The sequence below is a fragment of the Schistocerca gregaria genome, chromosome X (genome assembly GCF_023897955.1).
Source record: "Schistocerca gregaria isolate iqSchGreg1 chromosome X, iqSchGreg1.2, whole genome shotgun sequence".
NCBI lineage: Eukaryota > Metazoa > Arthropoda > Insecta > Orthoptera > Acrididae > Schistocerca > Schistocerca gregaria.
In genome coordinates, this window is record NC_064931.1 from 706,234,444 (window position 1) to 706,255,886 (window position 21,443).

Genomic DNA, 21,443 nt, shown 5'->3' on the forward strand with positions numbered 1-21,443 from the left:
GGAGAGCTGCATCAAACCAGTCTCAGGACTGAAGATCCAACAACATGTCTGGCTCAGAGGCGGGAGGCGCGCACTGACGGAGCTTAATGCTTGGCTGTGCTCTACTACACACTGAATTTCAGCTGTGACAGCAGAGGTGTCAGCGCTTGCTCAGCAAGGCCTGCTCAGCAAGGCCGCTATCAGTCAACAGGCGAAAATTATACCCTTGTCAAAACGCTGGCGTAATGCTTGCTAGAGTAGCGTTGTTTGCTTCTAGACCAGAACTCAGAAACGCTGTCAGTCGGACAGGATGCGTCTGAACATTTAATTTTCGTATTTTCTCTTAAGGTGGCGAAAAAGTTATTGTCAGTTGTCGCTGAAGGCAGTTTGCCTGTGCTTTTCCGGTTCTTTATGCAGGAAAACTCACAAAATAGACAGGAAAACAGATAAGGCAAAAACTGACATAGTGTCTAGTTTTGGAAAAATCTGAAATCAGTGAGTGTACAAAACGGTTGGAGGCATATATAGCATATAAACTACGAGAGCGTGCTGAAACGTAATGTCTCCGAAACTTTTTATGTGAAAACTCTAAAGGTTTTTTAAAGTAACGGAGTTTTTATCTGTTTCCAAAACTTAAAGAACAGCTTAAAGGACTTCATTTTGATAATGATGAAGTGGTACAAGCAGAGATGAGGTTGTGGCTCCGTCAACAAAGGCAAACATTCTGTAATGACGGCATCAACAAACTGATCTGCGTGTTGAGTGACGTCCTTAGGTTAGTTAGGTTTAAGTAGTTCTAAGTTCTAGGGGACTGATGGCCATAGATGTTAAGTCCCATAGTGCTGAGAGCCATTTTTTTTAGCCAAACTGATCTGCTGTTTGGGAAAATGTGTTTGTCGACAATGTGACTATGTTGAAAAATAAATATGTAGACATGAATAAGAGAAATGTCGAGCGTTAATAAAGTTTGCAGTAATTGTTTCACAACGTAGCATGCATATTGCTTATAGAAATTGAAGGGTTACTCTTCTAGTCGACATACAAAGATGTGGCGGTAGTTCGAGTTAAACGAAAATAGGCAGAACATTATAAATACATGTATTCTAGGCGGGCCATAAAATTCGAGGAAGATTTTGCTTTAATGTCCCGTCGAGGATGAGGCCATAAGAAATGGAGCTTTAGCACCGATTGGGGAGGAAATCGGTAGTCTCCTTTACAAAGAAACCACCCATGAAACGTAGCGCAGTTGCCACAGCACTGGGGTTGGCATAACTCCAAATCTCTGTCGGTACCTTCCAGAACTTGATTGACTCTGTTCGCGTTAATGTGACTGGACCGAGTAGAAGTTGATGAGCCTTAAAACTGAAATGAGAAGGATCTCCTTCGTGCATGAAGTACGTATTTCGTTGCACTGATAAAGGAACATCTTGTAGAAGAATAGGTAGAACATTTTCTCGTGATTACTGTAAAATGAAGAGTTTACAAAATGAGTTGTAAAATGGAAATAAATATTTTTTTGTTCTAAGTTCAAAATGTTCAAATGTGTGTGGATTCCTAAGGGACCAAACTGCTGAGGTTATCGGTTCCGAGACTTACACACAACTTAAACTAACTTACGCTAAGGACAACACACACATCCGTGCCTGAGGGAGAACTTGAACCTCGGGCAGTAGGGGCCGCGCAATCAGTGACATGGCGCCTCAAACCGCGCGGCCACTCTGCACGGCCTTGTTCAATGTGCAAGGCACGTGTCGTGAAAGCTTAGCCGTACCTTAATGTTACGATTTAAATTTGTGCCACACCTGGATTCTAAGTCTGCCCTCTTGTTTACAGCGAACAGTCTCCTTAACCATTAAGTTATGTGAGAACATCTCCAGTACCCAGTTTAGTATCAGAGGCCCTGATGGTTCCTCACAGTACTTTCCACCGCTGTAAGCAGACATTCAACAGAAAGCAGGAGACCTGGAGTCCGAAACCGGTGTGACAAAATTTTTCAGTCGCCCCGCTATAATCATAATCATTACACTATACTTTCACTGATTCATATTAGTGCAAATCACTGATTTCATATCGAGTGATTCTCTTCATTTATTTTTAATGGATTTGAATTAATGTGTATTCCTAACTGTGGATTAGCCACAGGCCTGCATTATAATCGTTCCTATGGCGATGCTATTGCCATAAATTCGCAGGGTTAGCTTCTGGCTATTTGTTCGGAAAAAACTTGACGTAAGCATGGACGGCATAGAGAAAAAAAAATTCAAATGAGTGTGAAATCTTATGCGACTTAACTGCTAAGGTCATCAGTCCCTAAGCTTACACACTACTTAACCTAAATTATCCTAAGGACAATCACATAGCCGGCCAGTGTGGCCGAGCGGTTCTAGGGCATGGATGTGTGTGATGTCCTTAGGTTAGTTAGGTTTAAGTAGTTCTAAGTTCTAGGGGACTGATGACCTCAGATGTTAAGTCTCATAGTGCTCAGAGCCATTTGAAGAAACACACACACCCATGCCCGAGGGAGGACTCGAACCTCCGCTGGGACCAACCTCACAGTCCATGACTAAGCGCCTCAGACCGCTCGGCTAATCCTGGCATAGAGAATTTGATTCAGTCGTGGAAGCGTATTGTCCTAGGTGAACCTGCAAATACGCATTCAGGAGGACGACGGTTAAATCCCGTGTCCGGCCATCCTGATTTAGGTTTTCCGTGATTTCCCTAAATCGATCCAGGCACATGTCGGGATGGTTCCTTTGAAAGGGCCGACTTCCTTCCCCGTCCTTCCCTAATCCGATGAGACCGATGACCTCGCTGTTTGGTCTCTTTAGCCAAACAACCCAGACCTTTACCGTCTACAGCTTCCTCTAGTACCATGAAATTAATTGCGTAACTGCGTAACGGAAACTGCAAATATACCTGCAATGTCTTATGGAATGAGAGCATGTGACACTGTTGATAATCCATCAATTGGATGGAAATGATCATTTCAAAGGTCCCTTTGGCGCTATTTGACAGGAGTAGGTTATATGTCGTTACAGGGTTTCATCATCTCGCATCCATTCATCCGTAACACACGCTCAGCAGCACACTTTATAAGCACGGCTATCGGTCATTCACGCATCACAGATACGTTCTACACCAGTGGTTCCCAACAGGTGGTTCGAGGACACCCAGGGGTCCGCGAGCTATATATTTCGTATGATAACCGATTTTTTGTTTTGGCTGCTCAATATTTTTTCAATAATGAATGTTTCAATTTTTTTTCTAAGTACCAGAAATAGAAAACGAATAAAAACACTCTTAATTTGGATCTTTTAGGTACTTAATACTGAGATATGACAAGGTAACAATCATGCTCGATAAGGGGGTCCTCGAGAAAATTTTGTTGGGAACCGCTGTTCTAGACGCTTCTTAACAAGTTTGATGAAGACAACGGCAGGCCATATCCAGGAGGACCTTGGCTGGGATTGGAGTGTTGGTTGGTTTTGGGGAAGGAGACCAGACAGCGAGTTCATCGGATTAGGGAAGCACGGGGAAGGAAGTCGGCCGTGACCTTTGAACGGAACCATCCCGGCATTTGCCTGGAGCGATTTAGGGAAATCACGGAAAACCTAAATCAGGATGGCTGGACGCGGGATTGAACCGTTGTCCTCCAAAATGCGACGGGAGTGTTGAATTTTCCGATCTGCCCCCAACGCTCATTTCCTTATATGGGACTAACTGACCTGGAGGAGTGTTCCCGTGGGCTATTTGGTTGAAGTGTCTACTCGCGAGGGGCAGGAGATTTTAGTGTTGCACTCTTACACAGATTTTGATTTGTCACTGCATAATAATGTGTTTCGCAGGTCGTTCAACAATATTTAGGTATTTTACAGACAGGTGATGCACCTTATCCTATGTTAAAATGTAAATCAAAGGAAACGTACGCACATTTTTCCCAGTTGACTTATATTGGGGAATGACATCCGGAGAAAAGTTAACTAAATGTCAGAAGCGGAACACAAAAGCAACCAGACGAGGACTCGGAAGGTAATAGAATTTAGCACTGATTAAAGCACCATTGCGATATCATCCTGAAGTGATTTATAAAATTGTACTCATGTGGGTCGCACAGAGTTTGAATGTGATTACTTCCAAATGCCAGTCCGTTATCGTTATCACAGCACCACCTGACTCGGGAATGGATTAGCCGCAATGAGTAACAGCTTGTGACATGTGGAGCACACACTCAGCAGAGCTAGGCCGGCATTTGTCGCGTGTTCCGCTAGACGTAGAACTCCGACAGATTTTCACGCGGTGGGCGGTTCTCGTCTGCCTCGGTGCAACATTATTTACATTTGAGCAGCGGTTACGCTTCTCATTAGCAGACGTCGACGCAGCTGCTGCCGTCCCTGCAATTCCATTCTCATCGTATTCACACCGGGATTAGCTGTCTGCGCCCTTGTAGCTTCATTTCATTTATCTGCTAATAAACTCTGAAACCCGCCCTCTGGGAATTATAGCTGCGGTGAGCGCAAATCACTCTCGTAACGAAGCGCTGGTAGCAAGTCGTAATACCCACTCGCCTAGTGCATACTGCTCGGATGGATTTGGTTTGCCATTACCACCTTGCGGCCAATGACAAACATCAACTACACTGCCTGACTGAATATGTGAAACACCGATAAGCGAAGGAGAAACTAACTGAAACTTCACGGGTTGAGATGGTGTCTGATGTTATTGCAGTGATTACAAAATCGAGTCAAATTTACATCGAACTTGGCAATATGAGTCCATTCATCAGTATGACAAAGTCTGGTCTGGTTGCCTGCACTGATTATCAGTTGGGAATAGTGTTATAAAGTCGTTTTATCCTCTCCTGAGGCAAGCTGGGTCGTAAATAGTCCTAGATATTCTGATTAATGGCATTGGAAGGGCTGAGGGGTCAGCCCAAGGGTGGGCAGTAACTGGGGCAGCAACAGTAGCAGACCGACTGGGAGACATGTGAGATGTGCAGGATGTCCCTCAGATCCCCACATCCGTCCTCCCCCTCCCCCCTCCCAGTGAGGCCCACTGGCAAGAGCCTGAAGCTGTACGACTGAAGCCAGCACCGCCTGGAGCTGTGACCAAAGGATCACCAACTCAGCCTACATCCGAACACAGTAATCGCAGTCCCTGTTCATGCCAAAGACTGCAAAACTCTACACTACCCAGTTATTGGAACGCTAGACCATGCCTAGAAAGCCTACAAACACGTAAGAAATTTAAAAATTAAACTAGTAACCACACAGGTAACAGGAAATAAGTTACTCTTGCTTGAAGTTCGTAAAAATAATTCAGAAACTAACGCTTTACTCGCCTGTTCAGCTGTGGGAATGCAAGGAGCTGCCCCACTGACAGTCTAATTGACACTGAAATTTTCTAATCAGCAGAAACAAACAAAAGCCTGTATGATATATGTGTCGATACACGCAGCGGTACTTTACAATAATGTGTAATACGTTCCTGTAAACAATGGTTAAAAGGTGTTCAATTTGTAAATATGATGTTGTCAATGATCTGTGTAGTGTTGGTGGGATAGGGATTGGACTGGTAAATGTGGCACCTTGCTTCTCTCTATCGTTTACTGTGTGTTGTAAAGCTGTGTAAATGTGTTGTAGTTCTTGGTGGTGAATTAATGAATGGCCATAAAGCTACTGCAGTTCTCTCACCATTAATTGTGTTACTGGTACACTGCATAAATCGCTTCCATTCAGGAGATACTGTTTCTTGTAGAGCAGAGCCACATATCACATATCCACAGTATATCTTTTCATGGTTGTTAATGTGTGTGATGGAATGAGACTTACCATGTTCAATTCCAGAACAGTGATCTGCAATAATGCTGTAATGCATTCCTTTACTTATGTTGAAATAAGACTAGAGAGAAGAGAAGCTGGTGGACCTCATAGTACGCGAATTTTCTAACGTGAGGAATTTGTCACAGTATAACCTCAGCACCAGCACACAGTCCACAGACAAAGAACTAAATACCTCCAACACCAAGGTGCAGAACGTCCTGCTCGAGACGGGCATGCACCTATTCAAGTACCAGAAGGTACAAGACCGTGTCTACATCAAATCGTAAACACCAATGACTTGGAAACAAGTGTTTTCTTTACTGACGAGGCTGCCTTCACAACAGCCATGTCTGGGAGTAGGAAATTCCTAAGGCAACGCGTGTGTTCCACAATCAACAGAGGTTTACCATTAATTTGTGGGTTGGTATTGTTCGTGACTATCAGATTGGGCCATATCTTCTGCTTATCACTCGCCGTGGAGGGAATTATCGTATCTTTCTCCGCGGAGTCGTATCGAAAATGGTGCAGGATGCCAGAGAATGGCCCTCTAGTAGTCCCATTAATGTTTATGATTCCAGCATGCCCCACCAATCTTCGATGTTGATACCAAAGAATGTGTAAACAACTTTTTCTACAATTGTTGGATTGGGATGCGTCTGCCAGTATTGTGACCACAACGTTTTCTCAATGGCAGTCATATGGATCTCTTTTTGTTGGTGGAGATGAACGATTCGGTGTACCACTCACAGATACATACTCCAGAAAACTGGTTACGGTTCGGCTGATTCTGCAGCTATTATTTCTGAAACAAATGGTTGTTTAGAGCGTTTTTCACCACCATTAGTACCCTTATGCCAGCTGAGCATTAATGTGGACGGATGGCATTTTCGGCAACATCTCTAAAACACTATTAATCACAAGACAATTTGAACACCGTCTCTGAGCGTCACCAGCGTCAAAACCTTCACGTTCCATGAGGGTAGGAATGTTTCACCTGTGACGTGTTCGTGACAAAAAGTGTTTCTTTTATCTTCTCTAAATACTCTAAAATTTTATATACTTAGTTTCTTTTATATTCTGTATATAGCAAATTACCCATACTTTTTCACATATTCATACAGAATAATGCAAGGCACCATATTATAATTGTCAAGAGATATCCGTCACAAATATAAGACGATAGATTTCATAAATCATGCCCACTGCTGAAACCGGATGTAAGAGAGCACACTGAGAAATTACATATTAAGAAGCAAACAATATGTCTCAAGGTAGTCTATCTTACTAACTGTCCTCAAGGATCAAGCTTCGTATCTGGACAAGCGCAAAAATTTCACGAAGTATTGCTGTCGACCTCATACAAATACTGCACATCAACATCTGTAAAAATAGAAGTTTGGAAATCATCTGAACATTTCAGGCGACTTCGGCTGTTATATACAGAGCATGCTGTAACAGTATGTTGTTTTGCATAATATTGTACAGTCAGTTCAGTACAGTCACCATAGTTCAGCATAATAGCTTCCTACTGCATGTCTGCCAGGTTGAAGCATTCTTTTGGCTGCGAAATAAGTACATTTGCACTCACGGAAATGGAATTGGGAACAGCGGATATGTATGAAAAAGAGAGCGCTTGTGTCCATGACGAAATGAATGGTGTCACTTGACTTGGATGTAGCCAGACTTCCCGGTCGCTACTGGCGAGACTTTGAGCACGGGAGAGCCAAGTCGCGCGATACCCGCACGTTTGATCGCGTCCACATCGTAATGCCCATTTCAAGGGACACTCCATTTACGAGGTCGTGTTAACATTGAGCTTTTCGTGTGGAATTATTTCAAATATTCGCCGAGTCATTCCATCCAGAGCCGCCTTCTGGCTATGGTGTGGAAAAGCCACCGCTCACACATGTATTTAAGCTTACCGTGAGCCACAGTGCACATAGATATGCATGGGCCAATGGATGCTCGAATCATGAAAAAAGGCCAATTCGATTGACGAAAGGTATGAAGAGATAGTAGTAGGGTTTAACATCCTAGCGGAGATGGGCTCATTAGAACTAGAGCATAAGCTCGGATTACGAAAGGATGGGGAAGGAAATCAGCCATTTCCTTTTCAGTGGAATGGAAGCATCATAGCGATTAAAGACTATTATTTCCAGACATCCTACAAATGCTTTATTTACAGGACAATGATTTTACATTACTGTGTATTCTACTTTAGACGTCGTACGAGTCCCCAATAAATACGAAGGCCACATAGTTTTACTATTATGAAGCAGAATGATCTAGTTTGTATTTATCATTGTTAATTTCCACTTCAATTTTCATTGATTACCTTTCAATGCCACTGAACTGTATTAATCAGTTTATTACTCATACTCCTGCTTTTTTCTCATTAATTAACGAATTAGGAAGGACTGGAAGGATCTTAGAGAGTTACTATCTCTTTAAGAGAAGTCTGATCATGTTTCACTTTTACGGTATTAAAGCATGTTTAGATGTTTGGTGTGGAGGAGGAGTTAATTATATGTTCCACAGAAAATGTTCACAATCTCTCTCGGGACGATGTGTAATGGAACGAATCTAAAAAATGGTTCAAATGGCTCTAAAGCACTATGCGACTTAACTTCTGAGGTCATCAGTCGCCTAGACTGAGCGCCTGAACCGCTAGACCACCGCGGCCGGCGGAACGAATCTGTCTACAGGCTATGTGCACATGATTTATTTATGAGTATGGATCATGCTACCCATTTTCAGAATAATAAATAGCAGAATTGCTTAAATAAAATGTCACTGTTCAAACAACAACTACACGTATTTTTCTACTATGCTGCCAGTGCTTAATTAAATATTCGTCCACGCCGTAGAAGGATTTTATCGGACGGAACGACTTGTTAGCAGAGTAGGGGAAAGCTATACCCACTACTAATCACACAGGCTGCATAGCTGTAGTGGGGAATTCTATCACAGAGTTATGCTGCCGAAGCACGTACACGAATTTCCAGCCAGGTCACGAAAGTGGTCACGTTAATGGATTGAACCGCCGGAGACTGATGGAACATTATGTAAATTATTTGCCACGCTTCGTTCAGAATAAAACAGTGAAATTGCATTGTGGGTTGGGTCTCGTCCGTTGACTCACGTTTCAGCAATTTATAAAAACATTTATGCGTGAAACCGTTCGTATTCTGTGGTGTGTGGAAGGAAACATTTCCCAAAAAAGTTGTTTCCTGGCGGTGGTGTAACATTTGCATGTAATTAGAAGCCTAAAGGAAAGGTTAGAAAAGGAAAGAGGATTAAGGTTTAGTGTTCCGTTAACAAGTAGCTGATCGGAGACGAAGCACAAGCTTGAAATGGACCACAACAGGGAAGACAATAGGACAGAAACCGTCCCGGAATTCCTCTTAAGTAATTTATTAAAACAAAAAAACATGAAAATCTTACAGCTGGAGTGACGGGACGGGGAGCTGGACTCCGGACACATTGTCCAGTATCTTATCTCTTCCTCTGCGTCCCGTAGCTCTGCACCACCCGTAGAGGAACAGTAGTAGCATAAGAATAGTAGCTGACGGGAATACTTGACTAGCAATTACATATATACAATAAATTGCAGAGAACCGTCAAAGTTGCAACATTGATTTCCTTTACTACTTGATGACTAGTTTCAAGGCTAAGCTCATTATAAAATCAGGAAACTATTCACGAAAAATTTCAGCTAAATCGTGAGTGAAATGCCTAGTAACGTGAACTGATGTTGTAAAACATGTAGATTCAGGTGCTAGTAAATACAGAAGACTGACATTCACCTTAAGTTTAGGATTATGAATTATTGTTCCCATTATACAAATATCTTTTTGTCTCACATTTAAAATACTGTAAAAATTTTCCTTGCAGTTTTAGGTTTAATGCGTTTAAAATGGAGGTTTTACATATGGAAAAGTAGGAGCCAGATAAAGTCATACACGCGGGTATTCAGGTGGATCTTTTTTCACAAAAACGTTTTTAATTCATGTTTTAGCAAAAATGTTGAACACTGTGTGATAGAGAAAGACCTTCGCATTTATTATCATTCATGTGGCTTTCCATTCGCATAGCTATTCAAATAATACTATATGTATAGTCGAACTTTTAGTAAAATTTACGGTCTGAATTTCTTCGTTTAACGTTCCTCTTACTTTTATTGGTGTTCTCGTATTTTCGAGAGCTTTAAAGGATGGTAACGAGTGATGTGAAGTCAACTGAAGTAAATGCTGACCTTTTGTTTGGCGAGTCCTCTTTGCCGGACTATGGACACAAACTGCAAACAAACCGGCAACAGGGTGACAAGGGCATGTAAAACACATTTTCTCCATCAAGTATTACAAGCTACACTGATCGTTACCCCGCATGAGTACAAAACAAACTTTTGAATTTATCTGCTTAAACCCGGCCAGCAAAAAGTCGTTTGAAGAGCGATGCATCACTATACCAATTACAAAATTCTCACGTACCTATAAATGACGTCGTCGTATATTAAGAACAGCTGCTCTGGTGAATAATGAAAGCTGCAGAAGATGGAACGCTGAGAGCCGTATCTACATCAGGCAAAGATGAATTAAAAACTATGTGCTGCAGTCAGAGTAGGAACTGCCTCACGAGAATGAAAACACAGTGTCTATAACAGCTACATTAGTTGGGTAGTGGCAGCGTCAGGACACATAATATCAAACTGATATGCAAATTAATGAAAGTGATCAATTAGTTACGGCTGTCCCGAATGCATCTTGGTCATCTATAGTGACACAGCCGCCCCTAATGGTTAGGGGACGCACCTGCGGCAACCAGCTGCTACAGACTAGACACGTCCCCAATGTCTCCAATACGTGTCTCGTTCTGCGATGGAAAACACTTTTGATTAACGTCATGTAGGACACTCCAGATTGGACTGAGGGAGAGCAACAGTCTCGTAGGGAAGGCGCTGTTCTGCGCTGGACTATTTTACATCAACTCAACTCCTACAATAAACCAGCTATTAAAAAAGGAAGAAAAGAACAAAAAGAACAATGCTTTTCGAAACGGAGCACCAAGAAATCCACTATCGTTTCGATGGGAAGATGAGATTAACTGTACAGGTAATCACCTTCGAATAGCTGTAGGAAGCGCTGTACAGTACCGCCGACTCTTCCAGTTTCCATATGTTGCGTTGTCTTCCACATTTTTGTCAGTGGGAAAAATCACGTCTGTGTTTTATTTCTACCAGCCTGTGGTGTGGTAGCCGTACAGTTTATGCCATGCAATGTTCAGTTTTCTGTGAGAGCCAGAGGATCGAGGCCTGTTAATGTCGGTTTAGCAGCAGCTGACATGGGTCTCTAAGTCATGGTAGAAAAAACAATGTATGATGTGTAGTCTTCCTAATTTTGCCAACAAGAAACACCACCATAACTGCTCGTACTATCTCTCCTACTACTTTGCGTTGCAAAGGAATGCTTCGTCTGGCGCTGATCTTACACACTGTACATGGTTGACGGAGATACGACATCATGTTACCATTTCTACCGAGTGGCCAACACGGGCTGCTATCGCATTAACTCAGCTTGTCCTCTTTCCCTACAGGATGCAGAAGGTCTTAGATATAGCACTCTCTGACGTCTGTACAGGTCAGACTTAAATTGGGGCGATCATATAGACTAAGCTGCATGGATGGCGGGGGCATAGACTTAGGTGCAGTTACAAGATGCAGACAGACTGTCTAAAAAACAGCGCTGGAATTTCTGCCGTTTGGGATCCTTAGCAGATAAGTTCGTAAAAGGTGACTCATTTCGAGATATAAGAGTGCCACGAATATGGTCCACCAGTGGCTGTAATCGTTAAAAGATGTCAGTACAGGATCCAACGCAAGTAAGTGGTTGAATGGATAGACTTGATTCAAAATCGTTGACAGCATTTCTACCAGAAAGTATAACACTATCAACTGCTTGTGTGTGTACCTGTAGGCTCAAGACAGCTTTTTATGCTGGGTGATGGTAACATAGTCGCGACGATCGTGTTTTTAATTGCACGGTTCATACGTGAAATGTATGTTGTGTTCCTCGAAAAGAACATCGTGTTCCCTCCACAGATTTCCATTTGAAAAAAAAAAAGTGTGTGAAATCTTATGGGACTTAACTCCTAAGGTCATCAGTCCCTAAGCTTACACACTACTTAACTTAAATTATCCTAAGGACAAACACACACACACCCATGCCCGAGGGAGGACTCGAACCTCCGCCGGGACCAGCCGTTCCCATTTGACCTACCTGGTGAGTGTAATCCGACGACAGAAAAAAAAAAAAAAATTACTCGCCATGAAAAGTGACTGTCATGATCAATTTAATTGCGAAAAAAGGACATTAAGCGGTGATCGGTAATTTTTGCATAAAATAGTGAACGTTTTTTTCCCTCATTTTACACAGACTATGTCTCTGCTGATCATTTGTGATTGGTGATGGTACACTTCCCTGGACGTCACAAAATAATGAGATGCTAGTGCAGACAAACGTAAAAAAACTACTGCGATTTTGCTCATAAAACTAAATGAAAATGGACTTCGTCTATTGTCATGGAAACAGGACTTTTATTATAGTCACGAATGTTTTTTTTTCTTTCTTAAATAGCTGCTTTATTATAGGAATTGAGTTGATGTTAACATCTGGTCGCTGTGGGTGTGTCCCCTAATCATTAGGGGCGGCTGTGTCACCATACTTAGACGACTAAGATGCATTTGGGACAGCTGTTCTTTTATCTCCTATTGTTTAGTTAATTATACCTGCTTCTGTGTTGGCGAAGGACCATCACCTTACGGTGGATAGCGACCAGCACGTGACACAGGGCTGTTGGCGGAGTAGCTCCCTCCCTCCGTACGCCCCATAGGTGGTTGGAGAGAGGGAGGGAAGAGGGCCTCGATTTTCGGCAGGTTGTGATTGTACATCGAGGAGAACACACGTTCAACTAGAGCCTCCTGTGCAGTCTTTTATAACGACAATTTTCCCCAGTACATGTGCTGCATTATGACCCGTTTAATATGAGTGCCGGTTTTTTCATGACAATTTCGAAGTGTAATTACAGCTGTGACGCATTTTTTTTATCCGCTGTGATAGCTTGTATCGGCTTCGGTTAGCTGGGCCGTAGGGTGATTTTTAGTAGGCGTCTGTTGCGAACTCTGATGTCAAACAGTGATAGATGCTGTGTGCTTAGAAGTAATACAATTTTTAAACTGCTCTCTGTCCAACACTAGCATCTCGTCAGTTGAACATATTTCCCACCAAATAAGAATAAAGATAGTACCTTACACCCCAGCCTTTTTCTCGCCAGCGTTCCCGCGTCCGGCCATCCTGATTTAGCTTTTCCGTGATTTCCCTAAATCGCTTCAGGCAAATGCTGGGATGGTTCCTCTGAAAGGGCACGGCCGACTTCCTTACCTAATCCGATGAGACCGATGACCTAGCTGTTTGGTCTCTTCCCCCAAACAACCCAACCCCCTCGCCAGCTTGTAGGTGTAGGGTAGAGCTTAAATGTTTCTGTCACTGGTTTCGAGTGGTGTTGCGAAATTTTTTACCAGCAGGGTAACACCAGTTGTATGGTATCAAATAGAAAGACTTGCAACCGGCGAACGGTCTACCCGATCGGAGGCCCTAGTCACAAGACATTTACATTTGGCGTTGCGGACAACTTAAATTGGAAAGAACACATAGGAAATTTTGTTGGGAAAATACTAATGCGAACCAAAGGCTGCGTTTTATTGGCAGAACATTTAGACAATGCAATAGATCTACTAAAGAGACTGCCTACACTATGCTTGTCCGTCCTCTTTTGGAGTAATGCTGCGCGGTATGAGATTATTACCAGACATGATTAACGGAATACATCGAGAATGTTCAAAGAAGGGCAGCACATGTATTGTCGAGAAGTAGGGGAATGAGTGTAACACGGACATGATAATGGATTTGGGGTGGACATCATTGGAACAAAAGCGTTTCTCGTTGCGCCGGGATCTTCTCGCTAAATTTCAGTCACCACCTTTCTTCTACGAACGCGAAAATATTTCACTGACGCTGACTTATGTAGGGAGAAACGATCGTCATAATAAAATAAGGGAAATGAGAGTCCGCACGGAAAGGTATAGGTGTTGGCTTTCTTGGGCGCGTTGTTCGAGAGTGGAATAACAGAATTATTGTGAAGGTGTTTTGATGAACCTTGTGCCAGACAATTCAGTGTGAGTTTCAGAGTATCCATGTAGATGCAGAGGTAGATGCCACTTCCCCCTTTTCCTGTCCCAGCTGCGAATTGTGCGCCGTGTGAATTCGAAACACACTAATTTTACCTTGATAGTCTTTTCGCGAGATATACGTAGGAGGAACTAATAAATTGGTTGAATCTTCTAGCTTCCTCTCGAAAATTTAAATGTAAATCACATCATGATGCACAATGCCTCTCTTACAGTACCCCCGTGTTGCGAACCTGTGATGCAACGCGCCACACCTCTTTGGAACTTCTCTGTTTCCTTTATCAGTTCTGTCTGGTAATGGTATCAGAGTGTCGAACAATGCTCAGGTACTGGTCGAAGGAGAGTTTTCTAAGCTACATCCTTCGTCTGTGGGCTACATTTCTTGGTTATTTCAGTGGATCTGAGTCTAGCATCTACATTTCACACGAGTGTTTTATCTGGACGTTCTACTTAAAATCGCTGCGTACTTATACTCACGTATTCGCAAATAGCGTAATCAAACAATAACGAGCCGTACCGCCTACAAATGTTAGCCGACCACAATATTATTGAGGTGCTTACATCGGCTTCTTGTGAGTCAGCGCGTGATCGGGATCAAGGAGGGGAGAATGGACGGTAAAACAACTATTATGTAATGAAAACTACGCTAACCTCTGCCATTAGAGTTAAGAAGTCGATGGTACATCACACAAGAGATTGACGCCAATTCTTCATCTCTTATATCTGTTTCACCGGCATCCATTCTAATTTCATTCGCCGTGTCCATTTACATATCACTGGCGTCGTCATGGGGTGCGTATACATCTTCACTCCTCAGACCATTGTTGAGTATTATATTCTCTATTGCCTGTTCCGTGAACTCATCTCAGTGACAATATTTATTTTTACTTCCTTTTACATGTTCATAAGGTTTTAATTAGATAAAGACTTGACTCATTGGTTGCTTTAATGGAAGAAACGTTTTATTGCCGGCTGGAGTGACCGAGCGGTTCTAGGCGCTTCAGTCTGGAACCGCGAGACCGCTACTGTCGCAGGTTCGAATCCTGCCTCGAGCATGGATGTGTGTGATGTCCTTAGGTTAGTTAGGTTTAAGTAGTTCTAAGTTCTAGGGGCTGGTGACCTCAGATGTTAAGTCCCATAGTGCTCAGAGCCATTTGAACCATTTTTGAACGTTTTATTTATCAATTTTTGTTTCCTTGTATTCCATATTAGCTCCATACGGTTCAAATAACCGTAGTGTGGTGGGAGCCTCAGAACAGTATATCCCGTTGAAACTGCATCTGCTTTAAAAACTGGCTTTGGCTCACTATATCGCACAATTTATAGAATCTTATTTTTTGTTAAACTCGGTGAAAAAATATTTTTTTCTGAGTGATCCATTCAGTTATGTCCTTTTTGTGAGTGGCACTAGTGCGGCTATATTTGTCTGAACAGTGTGTAATCAAGAACAATAATAGCAGTTGGGATATTAGGAATTTTTATGTTCTAACAGTTTGTGATAATTATCGCCATTCATATCATCATGGTTATTTCGGGATTTAGATTTCAATCACAAACCAACTGTGCTCCCACTATGAAACTCATTGCTCCTCCAGCGTGGACAATAATAACGCTTTGGCCTGCACTGCTATTAGTCATTCCACCTAGAACTCCGTTATGCTGCCAGCATTTTTTTGTTGTTGTTGGTATAATGCTCATATATCCACATTTTGTCCGGGAATACTACTTGTTTATCTGGCCCCCTTATTATTTCTTATGATTACTCTCAAGTATTCTGCACGCTTTGCAGCAATGTCGGAAAATTCTGTAAGGATGCTTCTTTTATTTCTCACATTTCTTGGAACGAAGTCCCATCTCTTTCAAAATTTTACGAAATTTTCCCTCCCCCTGAAAATTTATACCAATTTTGAAAATATAAGCAGATTTCTCAAGTTTGAAATTTCCTTCTTCGTCACATAATACTCCAAAAAATGTTCTTCGAATAATTGCTTTATCAGAGTTATTTGGAATGGAATTTAGGATGTAATTGCTGTAAACATCTGGTTTCAACCAGCTTTCTTTCCCTAGTGGCACTACTGCAATTAATAATTTGGAAATTTGTGGTAGGGTCTTATGGGACCAAACTGCTCAGGTCATAGGTCCCTAAGCTTACACACTATTTAGTCTAACTTAAACTAAGTTACTCTAAGGTCGACACACACACAAACCTGCCCGAGGGAGGACTCGAACTTCCGACGAGGGAAGCAGTGCGGACCGTGACAAGACGCCCGAGACCAGACGGCTACCCCGCGCTGCCACCATTAATAAGAGAGACTATTTCTGGAACCTATTCTTGGATGTACCTGCGTTAACCAACAGTATATTCAGGTTTTCTTTCTCCTATCTGATATGACAAATGCAACTATTTGTAATTAATGAGACTGAAATTGGTTGACCAGCTTGCGCAGACATCTTCAATTGAGCATAAATAGTTGAAGTTACCAAATTTCGGTTTTACGTAACTAAAAGTTTGCATTATATTTGAAAAGTTTTTATCTGTGAAGGCACGGAAAAACGATGGCTTATTTTTCCTTTTTTGTGTAAAATTACATAATGCTTTAAGCTGATTTCAAGATATTTATTAACGAGGAGAAAAGCGATAACATCCTTACCCGCGCTTTTAGGGAATATCTGAGAAGAGTCTTAACAAAGAGAAGGGGAACTGTTAGCCTAGGTGAGCTTTACCGCTACTGTTACATAACAGAGTTCTGATGGATGTCAAAAGCAGTGTAAACCAATTACGTAATAGCAGCTGCCCTTGATACGCTGATCGTCACATACTACACACTTCCTGCCTAATGGTACGCGAAGTGTTTGAAACATCGTTGTTTCTCCATAGTAATAAAGACCGTACGAATAATTGGTTAACAGTGTATTGGCTGTCCACTATCATGCTGTCACTAACCGAAAAACCTTAACTGTATAAATTTCAGTTAATTAACTACGTGTTCCATAGCTCTTAATCTTATAACACGTACCATGTGGCACGTGCTATTTGAAAAACAGTTTTACATTTCATTTAAACTTGTAAAAGACAATGAACTTATCTCTAAAACATACGGGTCTGGAAGTTTCAAATAGATGAATATTCAAAGCCACTGAAGAACTAGTTTATGTTACGGAAAAAGTGTCTCCAGTTGGCAAGCCTATGCTAGGTTGATAGGCTTACAGTACTGCGGATCTGTACTTTCAATTTCCTCATTAGCAGAAACCGAGCGAGGTGGCGCAGTGGTTAGCACACTGGACTCGCATTCGGGAGGACGACGGTTCAATCCCGTCTCCGGCCATCCTGATTTAGGTTTTCCGTGATTTCCCTAAATCGCTTCAGGCACATGCCGGGATGGTTCCTTTGAAAGGGCACGGACGATGATTTCCTTCCCTGTCCTTCCCTAATCCGAGCTTACGCTCCGTCTCTCATGATCTCGTTGTCTCCTCCTCATTAGCAGAAGAGTCTCGTGTTGTTTTCAGAGAACTGAGAGTACTCTTCGCGAAAAAAAATCATGAGAAAAATGGACGTACCAGATAATCATCTCCAATTACATTGCACACACGGAGGATAAAACGAGTGCAGGAACAGGCTGACTACATTATCTACCAAAATGAATTCTAATGAATGGCTATATGATCCAGCTATTAAATTTTATCTCGAAACGTACGGATTGTAAAATTTTATTGGCACTAGAAACTGAAAACTGATGATTTACAGATTTTTTTTTTTCCACGGCTGAATCCACATGTATGCATCGTCTCTGTCGATCCAGTGTGGACATGGGACAGCGGCTGGTCAAATATTTAACAATAAAATTCTCCAAACAGTCCTGCAATTGAAATGTTGTTTTATTTTCGCTACCAGTTTCAGCAATTCATTGTGCCATCTTGAGACCCCACATGCATCTCTCAAAATAATCGATATTGGCATACTGGGACCATATGTTTCTAGATGTTGTGAATTATAAAGTGTTTCCTTTGAAAACTTGAGTTGCAGTCAAGTCTTAGAAGGAACCACTTGAGAATTCACGACATATAGAAACATATGGTCCCTGTATGCCAATATCGGCCGCGCGGGATTAGCTGAGCGGTCTGGGGCGCTACAATCATGGACTGTGCGGCTGGTCCCGGCGGAGGTTCGAGTCCTCCCCCTGGCATGGGTGTGTGTGTTTGTCCTTAGGATAATTTAGTTTAAGTAGTGTGTAAGCTTAGGGACTGATGACCTTAGCAGTAAAGTCCCATAAGATTTCACACACATTTGAACATTTTTGTTTGTTTGCCAATATCGTTTTTTTTTAGAGGTGCATATGGGGCCTGAAGATGGCACAATGAATTGCGGAAACTGGTAGCAAAAATGAAAGAAAATCATCTCATTTACACTGCTGATTGGCGGATTTCATTCTTAAATATGTACATTTTTAGTGTTATTTGTAGTATGTACGTTAGTGTTTTATGAGTAAATGGTTTTACATATTTCCTTAATGTGCCTTGTCTTTTTTTTGAGCGCTATGGGACTTAACATCTCAGGTCATCAATCCGCTAGAACTTAGAACTACGTAAACCTAACTAACCTAAGGACATCACACACATCTATGTCCGAGGCAGGATTCGAACCTGCAACCGTAGCGGTCGCGCGGTTCCAGACTGTAGCGCCTAGAACCACTCGGCTACTCAGGCCGACTAAAGAGGTTGGAATAATCTAGGAAACATGGTGCCCATAATATGTGGGTTCTTGACCTGATAAGAATCCTGTCTACATCCACATCTACATGGATACTCTGCAAATCATATTTAAGTGTCTGGTAGAGGTTTCATCGAACCACGTTCAAAATTCTCTATTATTCCAATCTCGTATAGAGCGCGGAAAGAACGAAAACCTATATATTTCTGTATGAGCTCTGATTTCCCGTATTTTATCGTGGCGATCGTTTCTCCCTATGTAGGTCGGTGTCAACAAAATATTTTCACATTCGGAGGAGAAATTTGGTGATCGGAATTTCGCAAGATTCCGTCGCAACAAAAAATGCCTTTCTTTTAATGACATCCAGCACAAATCCTGTATCATTTCTGTGACACCCTCTCCTATGTTTCGCGATAATACAAAACGTGCTGCCCTCCTCTGAAATTTTTCGATGTACTACGTCTGTCCTATCTGGTAAGGATCCCACACCGCGTAGCAGAATTCTAAAACAGGAAGCACAAGCGTAGTGTAGGCAGTCTCCTTAGTAGATCTGTTACATTGTCTAAGTGTCCTGTCAATAAAACGCCGTTAGCGTTCCACACAATATGTTCTATGTGTTCCTTACAGTTTAGGTTGTTCGTAATTGTAATACCTTTGTATTTAGTTGAATTTACGACCTTTAGATTAGGCTGACTTATCATGTAGCCGAAGTTTAACGGGTTCCTTTTAGCACTCATGTGGATGACCTCCCATTATTCGTTATTTAGGGTCAACAGCCAATTTCGCATCATTCAGATACTTTTTCCAAATCGTTTTCCAATTTGTTTTGATCTTCTGATGACTTTATTAGTCGATAAACGACAGCGTCATCTGCCAACAACCTAAGACGGCTGCTCAGATTGTCTCCCAAATCGTTTATATAGATAAGGAAAAGCAAAGGGCCTTTAATACTACCATGGGGAACGCCAAAAATCACTTCTGTTTTACTCTATGACTTTCCGTCAATTACTACGAACTGTGACCTCTCTGACAGGAAATCACGAATCCAGCCACATAACTGAGACGCAATTTCACTACAAGCCGCTTGTGTGGTACGATGGCAAAAGCCTTCCGGAAATCCAAAAATACGGAATCGATCTGAAATCCATTATCAATAGCACTCAACACTTCATGTGAATAAAGAGCTAGTTGTGTTTTACAACAACGATGTTTTCTAAACCTGTGTTGACTGTGTGTCAATAGACCGTATTCTTAAAAAAAAAAAAAAAAAACAACAACGATGTTTTCTAAACCTGTGTTGACTGTGTGTCAATAGACCGTATTCTTAAAAAAAAAAAAAATGGTTCAGGTGGCTCTGAGCACTATGGACTTAACTTCTGAGGTCATCAGTCCCCTAGAACTTAGAACTACTTAAACCTAACTAACCTAAGGACATCACACACATCCATGCCCGAGGCAGGATTCGAACCTGCAACCATAGCGAGCGCGCGGTTCCAGACTGCAGCGCCTAAAACCTCTCGGCCACTCCGGCCGGCACCGTTTTCTTCGAGGTAATTCATAATGTTCGAACACAATATATGTTCCAAAATCCTGCTGCATATCGACGTTAACGATATGGGCCTGTAATTAAGTGGATTACTCCTACTACCTTACTTGATCCCCCCCCCATGAACCATGGACCTTGCCGTTGGTGGGGAGGCTTGCGTGCCTCAGCGATACAGATGGCCGTACCGTAGGTGCAACCACAACGGAGGGGTATCTGTTGAGAGGCCAGACAAACGCTTGATTCCTGAAGAAGGGCAGCAGCCTTTTCAGTAGTTGCAGGGGCAACAGTCTGGATGATTGACTGATCTGGCCATGTAACAATAACCAAAACGGCCTTGCAGTTCTGGTACTGCGAACGTCTGAAAGCAAGGGGAAACTACAGCCGTAATTTATCCCGAGGGCATGCAGCTTTACTGTAAGATTAAATGATGATGGCGTCCTCTTGGGTAAAATATTCCGGAGGTAAAATAGTCCCCTTTTCGGATCTCCGGGCGGGGACTACTCAGGAGGACGTTGTTATCAGGAGAAAGAAAAATGGCGTTCTACGGATCGGAGCGTGGAATGTCAGATCCCTTAATCGAGCAGGTAGGTTAGAAAATTTAAAAAGGGAAATGGATAGGTTAAAGTTAGATATAGTGGGAATTAGTGAAGTTCGGTGGCAGGAGGTACAAGACTTTTGGTCAGGTGAATACAGGGTTATAAATACGAAATCAAATAGAGGTAATGCAGGAGTAGGTTTAATAATAAATAAAAAAATAGGCATGCGGGTAACCTACTACAAACAGCATAGTGAACGCATTATTGTGGCCAAGATAGACACGAAGCCCACGCCTCCTACAGTAGTACAAGTTAATATGCCAACTAGCTCTGCAGAAGATGAAGAAATTGATGAAATCTATGATGAGATAAAAGAAATTGTTCAGGTAGTGAAGGGAGACGAAAATTTAATAGTCATGGGTGACTGGAATTTGAGTGTAGGAAAAGGGAGAGAAGGAAACATAGTAGGTGAATAAGGATTGGGGCTAAGAAATGAAAGAGGAAGCCATCTGGTAGAATTTTGCACAGAGCATAACTTAATCATAACTAACACTTGGTTCAAGAATCATAAAACAAGGTTGTATACATGGAAGAATCCTGGAGATACTAAAAG